This window comes from Leucoraja erinacea, chromosome 1 (genome assembly GCF_028641065.1).
Source record: "Leucoraja erinacea ecotype New England chromosome 1, Leri_hhj_1, whole genome shotgun sequence".
Lineage (NCBI taxonomy): Eukaryota > Metazoa > Chordata > Chondrichthyes > Rajiformes > Rajidae > Leucoraja > Leucoraja erinaceus.
In genome coordinates this window covers 109,220,410-109,231,088 of record NC_073377.1, presented here as the reverse complement: position 1 = coordinate 109,231,088, position 10,679 = coordinate 109,220,410, and the positions used below count along the sequence as shown (strand labels likewise).

The following is a 10,679-nucleotide window of genomic DNA, read 5'->3' as shown; positions in this document are numbered from 1 at the left end:
GCCCAAATTGCCCATGCCAACCAAACAGCCCCATCTACAAGTCTACCTGCCCATGCTTGGCCTATAACCCTCTGAATGTATCTTACCCATGTACCTGTCCAAATGTCTCTTAAACGTTATTGTGTAGGGGGTGGATGTGAAAGGGGGATGACATGGAACCGGTGTGAACCCATGTAGCACTCCAGGTTCTCTGCATTGTCTTTCAGACCTGTTTTAGTTTAGAGGTACAGCATGGAAACAGGCCCTTAGTTCCACCGAATCCATGCCGGCCAAGATGCCCCATCTAAGCTAGTCCCGTTTGCCTGTGTTTGGCCTATATCCCTCTGAACCTTTCCTATCCATGTATCTGCCCAAATGCCTTTTAAATTCTGTTAAAAGTACCTGCCTCAACTACCTCTTCTGGTAGCTTGCAAAATGTGTAGGAAGGAACTGGAGATGCTGGTTTAAACTGAAGATAGACACTAAAACCCAGAGTAACTTAGCAGGTCAGGCAGCATCTCCAGAGAAAAATAATATGTGATGTTTCGGGTAGGGACCCTTCTTGCGCTCTGAGGAAGGGTTACCCAACACTAATTTTCTCCAGCGATGCTGCCTGATCTTCTGAGTTATTCCAGTTTGTTGTGTCTATCTTCTGGAAGCTTGTTCTATATACCCACCACCTGCACAAAGCATGTTCATATCTTGCACCTTTGCTAAACGTTGTCTCTAGTCTAAGGTAGATATTTTACAGGGAATAGTTCTCAGGGCTACAAAAGGGACATGACTTGAGAATTAAGGGACTGAAGTTTAGGGGTAACATGAGGGGGAACTTCTTTACTCAGAGAGTGGTGGCTGTGTGGAATGAGCTTCCAGTGAAGGTGGTGGAGGCAGGTTCGTTTTTATCATTTAAAAATAAATTGGATAGTTATATGGATGGGAAGGGAATGGAGGGTTATGGTCTGAGTGCAGGTATATGGGACTAGGGGAGATTATGTGTTCGGCACGGACTAGAAGGGTCGAGATGGCCTGTTTCCGTGCTGTAATTGTTATATGGTTACAACAAAGGTGAATGAGAGATGTTTCACTTCGAGCTGGCACAGGTTCATGAAACTGAATGGTCAATGCAATTTTATGAGTTACCCAAAAGCATTTAAAAATATGTTGTATTCAACAACAATGGGTTTTTTTCCTGCAGAAATGTTGATGCTTCCGGGATGGGTTGTTGGGAACCTTCTCAAAAAATAAATTGGAAATCACCCAACTGTGAGCTGAGGCTGCGAGGCAAACCATCACAGATTTGTGGGAATGCCTGCCTGGGAGGGCAAGCCTCATCTTATCTACCAGCTTACTCTACATCAACATAAAGCATGCAGTGAAATTGGTGCGTCTGTTAGAAGGCAACACCCCAACGCAACCTCTGCCTCTCACTGACTGCCCTTAACCCACCATGGAGCCAAGTGGAACATCTACAGGAGAACCTGCAGCTACAATAAGAGGAGGTCGTAGCTAGGCAATGTATCTGACTATTTCCAATATTTGTCGAAAAAAATAAGCATGTTATTGCCTAATGGGTGACACGATGTGTAACCGATGTTTCTCATCTGATACTACAGTAGTGCAAACAATATTGATAGAAACCCTGAGAAATGTTGGAAATTGTGTAAACAGGAAGGCTCTGAACCTGACGTAGCACCCACACTTTCCCTGATAAGCTGAAAGGTTCGCCGTGCACATCAATACTGCTTTGGACCAAGAGTAACATTCCACGCAGAGCACAGTCACAAGGTAATCTGAAATTTTAAACTGAACGACACACCACTAAGCTGTGACTGTGATTTGTATCCAATTCTGATTGAAAACAATGCAGCTTGGTAAAGGCATATGTATAAATGAGAATTAATTTACACTCCCAGCACAGTTCATCACAATGTCTATGTGCACCCAGAGGAGTGGTTCCCTTGTGAGAATAGCAAAATGCAAGGGAGAGAAGAGTATGCAATAAAGCAGCCAGGACTACAATTTTCTATCAGTACTATTATCATGATTAATGTGTTCCACTGTATTATCATCTCGTGATAGCGACCCGTGCATTTTACAGACAAAAATGCTATCATACAATGAGGTGAAGTAATCCCCAAATGGTGGCAGAATGAGCAGGGAGGTATCTAGTTATTTTTTTTAAAAGCTAGAGAACTTGGATCAAACATTTTGTTTAAAATCTAAAGATAGACATGGAGCTCTATGTACTAGACACCGATATCTGTACAGTACTACAGGTGCACAACCTTTTATCCGAAAGCCTTGGGACCAGACACTTCTCGGATTTCGGAATTATTCGGATTTCCGAATGGAAGATTTCTAGCGTAGATTAGGTAGGTAGCGCGGGCGGCTTGAAAAGTCTGGAGCGGTTGCCTCCTCCCCGGAGACGAGGGAAATCATTGTAAATCATTGCTTAAATGTTAGTCAGTTAGTTTGATGGGATTTTATGTGGGGGGGGGGGGGGGGGGATGAAGCGGGAAACTTTAATTCTTAGTCCCCTACCTGGTTGGAGAGGCGGGGAGCGGGCAATGCCTTACCGGGTCGCCATGCAGTAAGCTCCGGAGCGCTGTGGCCGCCGACTCCCAACATCGTGGAGCTGGGGCTGCGGGCGTCCGGCCGCGGGCGGCGCCAGTTGGAGCTCCAACCCCGGCAACTCTACCCCTGGCTGCGCGGCGCTCCAAATCCAGCGCCGCCCGCGGCCGGATGCCTGCAGCCCCAGCTCCACGATGTTGGGAGTCTGCGGCGTCGCAGCGCTGGGATACCAGCGGCGAGCGGGCAATGCTTTACCGAGTCGCCGTGCGGTAAGCTCCGGAGCGCTGTGGCCGCCGACACACAACATCGCGGAGCTGGGGCTGCGGGCGTCCGGCCGCGGGCCGCGCTGGATTTGGAGCGCCACGCAGCCAGGGGTAGAGTTGCCGGGGTCGGAGCTTAACCGGCGCCGCCCGCGGCCGGATGCCCGCAGCCCCCAGCTCCGCGATGTTGGGAGTCGGCGGCCACAGCGCTCCGGAGCTTACCGCACGGCGACCCGGTAAGGCATTGCCCGCTCCCCGCCTCTCGACCAGGTAGGGGACTAAGAATTAAAGTTTCCCCCTTCACCCTCCCCCCCCCTTCACATAAAAGCCCTCCAAACTAACTGACTAACATTTAAGCAATGATTTACAGATGTTTAAGTGTCTCCCCGGTCTCCGGGGAGGAGGCAGCCGCTACAGTAGTACAGATCTGGGTTGACCGTGGGTCGTTTCGGGTCAAGTTTGGCGCCAAACGCCAGCTTTGGTGTGCAGACGACATCCTGGAAAAAATGTCCGGTTTTCGGAGCTTTTCGGTTTCCGGAACTCCGGATAAAAGGTTGTGCACCTGTATTGCTAAAAAGCTGGTTGAAGCTTTGAAACCTCAGAAAAGTTTTCCTGGTTGAGGTATACTCCTGGGCACTTTTTTGTTTCTCACAGTTTATCAGAGAGAAAATGAACAAGGTTTTGACTACAATAATATCCTCTTCAGCGCTCTGACATTACAAATATAAAACAAGCACACATTTGGCTAGGATCATTCAGTATCACAAGCAGGATAGTAGCTTATCAAGAGCTCACTGCATCATCCAAGCCAAGTGCTATCATGCACAAGGTTACTACATTAACAAACCATTTGTCACGTTGAGCAAAAACACAGATGTAGGCCATGTTGGTTGTAATTAATAACAGGGCATCGATACTCTGGCATAAAATAATACTTGTATATACTTCCAAAAAGCATGGTGTTTGATTTTATTCTGAACAGTAATGCAATTATAGTAAACACACATAACTACATTTTAGAGTAGGAAAATCTTAAGGAAGGTTTACATAGTTTTCTTGCTTTGTAAAGCAGTCTTCTTACAACTTTCTTCTTCCATATCTCCTCCTGGATAAACATAGATAATACCATAATTAGTCTCAAAGATTGCACGGTTACATGTATGATCTGCCATTCCACTTAAACCTTAAAAATATAAATAAATTATCAGCTGATAAATGCTATAGATTATTCTACCACTAACGAAGAACATGCAGCACCCTGCACCCGGGCCAGCTCTTTGAGCAAGTGATTCAACAAATTCCTCATAGTCTTGCACTCTTTTCATATTTTTATCCAATACTGATTTGAAAGTTTTGAATTGAATCTTATCCAACTGGCCTTTCTAGCAGCAAGTTCCATTGAACATAATATTGTACAACAAAGTACAGGAAGTACTAGCATAGTACAATAGTTCCGCACATGAACAGGCCAAATTAATCTACTCTGCTCTGCCTGCATGTGATCCATATCTCTCCATTCCCTGCAAATCTACCTGTCTCTCTAAAAGCCTTTTAAACATCATGATTGTATCTACTTTCTCCACCACCAGCGTGTTCCCACCCACCTTTCATTGGTTCAAAAACCTGTCCCACACATCTCCTTTCAACTTTGCCCCTCTGACGTTACAGCTATGTCCTCCAGTCTTTGACATTCTCACCCTGGGGAAAAAGGTTTTGACTGTCTACCAAAGACTGTGTGTGTGAAGAAAAATGTGTTCACCTAACATCAAAACTGGCCAGAGCATGGAAACATGCCCTTCAGCCCAACTCATCAATGGCGAGCAAGATGTCCCATCTAAGCTAGCTCATATCCCTACAATCCCTTCCTTCTACCTTTCCAAGTGTCCTTTAATTGTTGTTATAGTGCCTGCCTTAACTACATCATCTGCAACCAGTTTCATACATCCACCACCCTGGTTGCCCCTCACGTTCCTATTAAATGTCTCCCCTCGAGTCTTAAACCTACGTCCTCTGGTACTTCCTGTGCTCCAAGGATTAGAGTCCTAACTTGCCCAGTCCCACCTTATAGTTCAGGCCTTGAGTCCTAACAATAGCCTCAACAATCTCCTCTGCACTCTTTCCAACTTAAATAACATCCTTCCTATTAGAGTGACAAAAACTGATAGCAATACTCCAAGTACAGCCTCACCAACATCTTATACAACTGTAACATAACATCTCAACATCTATACACAATACCTTGACTGATAAAGCCCAATGCACCAAAAGCCTTATTTTCCACCCAATCTACCTGCGATTCCACATTCAGAGAACTAGATCCCTTTGTTCTACAACACTCCGCAAGGCCCTACCATTCACTGTGAAAGTCTTTCCCTGGTTTGACTTTCAAAAATGCAAGATCTCATACATATGCAGTAAACTCCATTAACCATTTCTCAGCACACTGCCCAACTGATCAAGATCCTGCTGTAATTTTTGAAAGTCATCTTCACTATCTACGATACCACCTTCTTTAGTGTCATCTGCAAACTTACGTCATGCCTTGAACATTCTCATCTAATTTGTTGATATAAACCACAAACAGCAATCGGCCCAGCACCAATCCCCGAGGTACACCACTAGTTACAGGCTACCAGTTCGAAAAACAACCTTCCATCAACACCTGCTTCCTGCCAGGAAGCTAATTCTGTATACAGGCTATCCTTATGATCTAACCTTCCAGAGCAGTTAGCCAAGTGATCTAACCTTCCAGAGCAGCCCACTATGCAGAACCTTATAAAGTTATTGAGTCATACAGCATGGAAACAGGCCCTTTGGCCCATCTTGCCCACGCTGATCAACTACATCTACACCAGTGTGTAGGAAGGAACTGCAGATGCTGATTTACACCAAAGATAGACACAAAATGCAAGAGTTACTCAGTGGGTCAGTCAGCATCTCTGGAGAAAAGGAATAGGTGATGTTTCGGGTGGAGACCATCAGACTGATGAACGGTCTATTGAAGGATCTCACCCCGAAACGTCACCTATACCATCTCTCCATAGATGCTGTCTGACCAGCTGAGTTACTCCAACATCTTGTGTCTATTTACATCTAAACTTGTCCCACCTGCCTACATTTGGCCCATATCCCTCTAAACCTATCCTATCCTTGTATCTGCCCAAATGTTTTTTAAACATTGCGACAGAACCTGCCTCATCTACCTCCTCTGGCAGCTTGTTCAGCTTGGTCTGCCAACAATCATAACACCCAACACAGAAACTTTACATTAAAATTAAATTAAAAGTGAAAAAAAGAAAAAGACAAGCAACTGTTGGCTGGCTGCCGTGAGTACAGTTCCTTAACCGGAACAAACGAACAAACAAATGAACACAAGCCTATCCCCTAGACAGAGAATACTAAAACTAGAGTGCTCCCCCCTCTTCCACACCGGGTCCCCCTTTGTTCTCCAACCATCCCTCATGGTGGTCCCCCATGCCGGGTCCTCCATTGTTCTTCACGGCGGTCCCTCCACGCCAGGTCCTATGTTGTCCTCCCCCCCCCCTCGACTGCGGGTCGATCGCGAGGCCCCACCATTGCCGAGGCTCCCGTTGCAGCCGAGGGTCCTGCTGTTGTGATATTCCCATTGCCGCCAAGGCCCTACTGCCGCTGAGGCTCCCTTTGCCGTTGACGCTCCCACTGCCGCTGCCGAGGCTCCATCGCCGCCGCCGCCGCTGAGGCTCCTTCGGCCCAGACAGGCCTTGCCGCCTGGCTTCTCCGCAGTCCCCTAGGAGGCATGTGGGGCAAGTCGATGGAACCCTCAGGTTCCTATTAAATCTTTCCCCACTCACCTTGGATCTAGGTCTTTTGGTTTTTGATTCCCCTACTCTGGATAAAAGACTCTATGCATTAACCCTATCTATCTCTCTCATGATCTTATACACCTCTATAAAATCGCCCTTCATCCTCCTGTGTTCCAAGGAATAAAGTCCTAGCCTACCCTATAGCTCAAGCCCTTGAGTACCGGTAACATCCTTGTAATTCTTCTCTGCAACCTTTCCAGCTTGACAACATCTTCCTATATATAACAGGATGACCAAAACTGTTAATACTCTTAAATATGGCCTCACCAATGTCTTATACAATGTCAATAGAAAGCCACAAAGTGCTGGAGTAACTCAGTGGGACAGGCTGCAACTCTGGAGAAAGCCTGCAATTTTCTCTCGAGCTTCCCAGTGACTTTGGATATATCTGATCAGGCTTGGGAGATTTATCTACCAATCATAGGACCATCAGCAGTTCCTCAACCGTAATGCTGATTGCCCTCAAGACACTTCCATTGACTGTCCCGAATTCCCTGGTCCTCATGTCCTACTCCACCATAAAAACAGAAGAGAAATACACATTGAGGACCTTGCCCATCTCCTGACGCTCCACACAGAGTTTACTGATTTGATTCCTGAGGGGCACATTCTCTCTCAGGTTACCCTTTTTCCTTAATGTAGTTATAAAATCTCTTGGGATTATCCATAATATTATTAAAGGTTTTACTAAAGTCCATACAAGCAATATATAGAGTCATCTTCAAATAACTCAAACAAATTCTTGAGACACGATCTCCCACGTACAAAACCATGACAATGACAATTAAAATTGAATCTGAATCTGAATCTGAATGCTAACTACCGCTAATCAGCCGCTGTCTATTTAAATGCATATATATTTTATCCCTTTGTATCCTCTTCAGTAACTTACCTATCATAGATATACTCACTGGGGTATAGTTCCTAGTCTTTTTCTTGCAACCCTTCTTAAATAGAGGCATAACATTTGGTTGTAGGGGGCTTTGATGTGGATTTGGATACGGAGTGTACAGCTCCAGGTGTAGGAGAGTCTAGGACCAGAAGCACAGCCTCAAAATAAAAGGATGCACCTTTAGAATGGAAATGGAGAGGAAATTTATCTGTTGCAACCAGAGACAATTAAAATTGAATCTGAATCTGAATCTGTTGAGTTTAGTTGCCACTGACAGTGGTGGAGGCCAAGCCATTCGGTATTTTAAAATTGGAAATTGAAAGATTCTTAGTTATAAGGGCGTCAATGGTGATGTGGAGAAGGCAGGAGAACGGGGTTGAGAGGGAAAAATAGATCAGCCATGATCGAATGGCAGAGAATGGGTCGAATGGTGAAGCAGACATGATGGGCTGAGTGGTTTAATTCTACCTCTCTTATGGTCTTATCTACCACCTTCCTGTCATCCAGTACCTCATGCGAGACCAATGATGATTGGTATATCTCAGCCAGATATCCCTTAAATTCAATTTATTTTTCTTCAAAAAGTTTTCAATTTACTTACATCTGTCTCAGGCTTTCCAACTAATAAAAGTAAAATGTTATTAAAACTTAGCAGGGCATGCAGCATCTGTGGAAAGAGAAATAATATTAAAGTTTTGGGTGAAAGGCCAGTTCTGACTATGGTCTCCAACTTGAAACACTAACTTGGATTCTCTTTCCAAAGATGCTGCCTGACCTGCTGAGTGGTTCCTGCATTTTCAGTTTTATTTCAGATTTGCAGCATCTGATGTTCAATGAAGAAGCACTCTCCCTATTTAGTAAAACCTCATTATTTTGTACACCTATACTAAATCTCACCTTGACCTTCTCCGCACCAAGGAGTACAACTCCGACTTCTCTATGCCCTTCCCATTAACTTAAGTCTTGGGTCCATTCCAGTCAATCTCCATCACACCCTGTCGAAACCCTTGATGAGATTCATAAAGTGACGTGCAGCTAATTGGATGCGATGACCCTGCCAGAGCCAAACGACTGATATATAAACGTTTAGAGCAACCTACTCGTAGTCTATTTATAAAGTTCAGAATCCACAATGGGCTTAAAACACAAAGTCTTACCAACTTGTCCTGCCACCTGTCTAATTTGATAAATTATTTATTTGTTCATTTATCAGGGCAAACTTTTTCTGACTCTGCCCTTTCCCCTTTGTTGATTTTGAACTTTTGACTGTCTTTGTTATATAGAGCCCTGGGGTTGCTACTATCTTTGACTATGATCGCCAGAGTGACCTTCATTTGCTTTACTCGGAAGCTGAGTAAGTCCATTAAATAGTGAATGATCGTCAGCAAGCACTCTGCCAGAGGCACGGGTTTCCATGGCAAAGTAAACAAACCTCACCTTGTCACTGACAGCAGATAAAGATAGCTTTGCTGGGCATTCAGACAAAGACCACAGCTTCCAGTAACACAGTGCCACTAATAGACCAAGCAGTCCCAGGGCTTTTCAACAGGGGTCATCAGGAAGATCCTCAAAAGGTGTTGATTTAGATTCTGAAAGATTGGTCATAGGGGAAGGTTTACAGAGGAAAGAGAGAGGAAAAGTAGTGAGATTTGGCAGAGAATTCGAGAGCTTTCAGCTTTATCAGTTGATTCCCCAAAGCCTTTATATCATCTATTAGGTATTAATAAGGATGGTGATATAGAGTGCTCTCCATAACCTTCTGAACCTTCTGAATTTTGTAGTCGGCAGGGCAGTACTCTGCATATCGCCAACTTGGACAATTTTACATTTTTATCAAGCCAATTAACCTACAAACCTGTGCGTCTTTGGAGTGTGGGAGGAAACCGAAGATCACAGAGAAAACCCACGCAGATCAGGGAAAAAACGTACAAACTCCATACAGACAGCACCCGTAGTCGGGATCGGACCCGGGTCTCTGGCGCTGCAGTTTTGCTGTAAGGCAGCAACTCTAACGCTGTGCCACTGTGACTGGGACAATGTTTGGGACAAAGACCCATCATTTATTTATTTACCTCACTACTTCACAATTTGAGATTTGTAATAGAAAAAAATAATATGTGATTAAAGTGCACAGTGTCAGATTTTAATAAAGGCAATTTTTATATATTTTGGTTTCACCATGTAGATTATAGCAGTGTTTATACATAGTCCTGCCATTTCAGGGCACCATAATGTTTGGGACACAGCAATGTCATGTAAATGAAAGTAGTCATGTTTAGTATTTTGTTGCATATCCTTTGCATGCAATGACTGCTTGAAGTCTGCGATTCATGGACATCACCAGTTGCTGGGTGTCTTCTCTGGTGATGCTCTGCCAGGCCTGTATTGCAGCCATCTTCAGTTTATGCTTGTTTTGGGGGCCAGTCCCCTTCAGTTTTCTCTGTAAAAGGCATGCTCAATTGGGTTCAGATCGGGTGAATGACATGGCCAAACAAGAATTGACCAATTTTTAGCTTTGAAACACCCCTTTGTTGCTTTAGCAGTATGTTTGGGATTATTGTTTTGCTGTAGAATGAACCACTGGCCAATGCGTTTTTAGGCATTTGTTGAACTTGAGCAAATAGGATGTCATATACTTCAGATTTCATTATGCTACTATCATCAGCAGTTGTATCATCAATGAAGATAAGTGAGCCAGTACCTTCAGCAGCCATACATGCCCAGACCATAACACCCCCACCACCGTGTTTCAAAGATGAGGTGGTATAGATAGAAACATAGAAATTAGGTGCAGGAGTAGGCCATTCGGCTCTTCGAGCCTGCACCGCCATTCAATATGATCATGGCTGATCATCCAACTCAGTATCCCGTACCTGCCTTCTCTCCATACCCTCTGATCCCCTTAGCCACAAGGGCCACATCTAACTCCCTCTTAAATGTAGCCAATGAACTGGCCTCAACTACCCTCTGTGGCAGAGAGTTCCAGAGATTCACCACTCTCTGTGTGAAAAAAGTACTTCTCATCTCTGTTTTAAAGGATTTCCCCCTTATCCTTAAGCTGTGACCCCTTGTCCTGGACTTCCCCAACATCGGGAACATTCTTCCTGCATCTAGCCTGTCCAACCCCTTAAGAAT

General features: G+C 44.6%; 1 protein-coding gene across 1 annotated transcript in view; it reads right to left on the bottom strand.

Moving 5' to 3' along the window:
- Window positions 1–3,145: 3,145 nt before the first annotated feature.
- The window catches only part of LOC129700565 (uncharacterized protein C4orf54 homolog), a 53,327-nt gene continuing 45,793 nt past the window's right edge, over window positions 3,146–10,679 (bottom strand). The window contains exon 2 of the mRNA XM_055641180.1: window positions 3,146–3,915. The gene's annotated coding sequence lies outside the window, so the exon portion shown is untranslated. The remainder of the gene's footprint in view (window positions 3,916–10,679) is intronic.